The sequence below is a fragment of the Macrotis lagotis genome, chromosome X, assembly GCF_037893015.1.
Source record: "Macrotis lagotis isolate mMagLag1 chromosome X, bilby.v1.9.chrom.fasta, whole genome shotgun sequence".
In the NCBI taxonomy this organism is placed as follows: domain Eukaryota; kingdom Metazoa; phylum Chordata; class Mammalia; order Peramelemorphia; family Peramelidae; genus Macrotis; species Macrotis lagotis.
Genome location: NC_133666.1, coordinates 206,160,489 through 206,161,988, shown reverse-complemented (window position 1 = coordinate 206,161,988; position 1,500 = coordinate 206,160,489). Strand labels below are relative to the sequence as shown.

Genomic DNA, 1,500 nt, shown 5'->3' with positions numbered 1-1,500 from the left:
TTAGCTCAGCCTACCCATGAGTAATTGATATTGGCTCAATTATTTTGATCTATTTTATTTATGATAAAAGTGTTTTATTGTTATTTTCATAAAATTTCTGAATCTGCCTTGGTAGGTAGATTCCCAAGTATTTTATGTTGTCCGAAGTTATTATATATATATATATATATATATATATATATATATATATATATTTATAATTCAGGGCCCTCAAAAGAAATCATGGTCATTAAGAACAAAATTTTGAGTCATTATGAAAAGAGCCAAACTTTAAGCATCTCTAGTTTGATGCAATTTGGAAACTGGCATTAAGATTCCAACATATACAGTTACTTGAAAATCACCTTTAAAATGCTAAGTTCTTTAGGAAAAAAGCAGCATTCAATTTATCATCAGCTCTACTCTTCAATGAGACTTGGTTATGGCCCCCAAATATCATGCATGTGCCCAGACCACTGAAGGTTGCCGACTGCATCTTAAGGAGGCTTTAGACATCCCCATGAATACCATACCACAGAAGAAGCAAAAGGCACCTCCTGGCATGCTTCCCTCCCTCCTTCACTACTCACACTGAAGCACTAGGGGCCATGAAACAGATTGTGATGGTAATGGAGAAAGGTCATCATTAACATAAGACAGTTCACCCACTGTTGCAGTCTCCCAGAATCCCTTCAGAGTGAAACATGTGACATGACCGAAAAATGACCTCAATGCAATTTGGTTTAAATGCCAGCATCTTCAAAACCTTTCTAACATTTCTGTTACAAAAAATTGAAGATTCTTTTTACAAAGAAAATTTTGACTCCCTCATAATCAACTACTTTATATGAAGGAAAAAAAGGCATTGTCACAATGGCTCAAAACAGTCCTTCTTGGATTATGTGGCAACAGGGTCAGTTCAGATTTTAACTAGCGAATGTCTTCCCCATGTCTTCCTTCCCTTGGTATTTTGGCTTCCTGTGTGTGAATGGTATATACCTGCATTTAATCATATGCTTTATTTGCCTCTTCATGGTGATACAGAAAAGCATGACAAAGTACATCACAAGGATCAGCCAGAACATTGGGACATTGAAAGCATAAAAAAACGTACAGATTATAGCAACAAGAATGCCCTTAGTAGCAGAGTGTCAAAATTTAAATTCTGGAAGCCTTCGAATGAAAGGAGGGAATTCCTCATTTTTTTTTTTTTGTTGGTAAGGAAGGCCCTTCATCTGAATCTTCCATTAAGGAGGGATCTACCTTTGGCAAAAAGAAAGCTATGAAAAGATTGAGGTGGTAGATTCTCAAGGCATATGTCACGATGTACCAACCCTGTAATAGGTAAACTATCATCATGTAGATGAAACTTAATCCCAATGTTACAAGCCATCGCACAGCTGTATAAGGAGTAGATTTGTCTAACTAGGACTGGTAAATCTATCCAAGTCTTGTGAAAAATCTAAACAGCACAGAAGGCTCCCCATGAACAGAATCTCCAAAGCTGTCTCCTTCGGACAT

The 1,500-nt window shown here is 36.7% G+C and overlaps 1 pseudogene; it reads right to left on the bottom strand.

Moving 5' to 3' along the window:
• Positions 1–905: 905 nt before the first annotated feature.
• LOC141498295 (protein RER1 pseudogene) lies at positions 906–1,500 on the bottom strand (annotated as a pseudogene).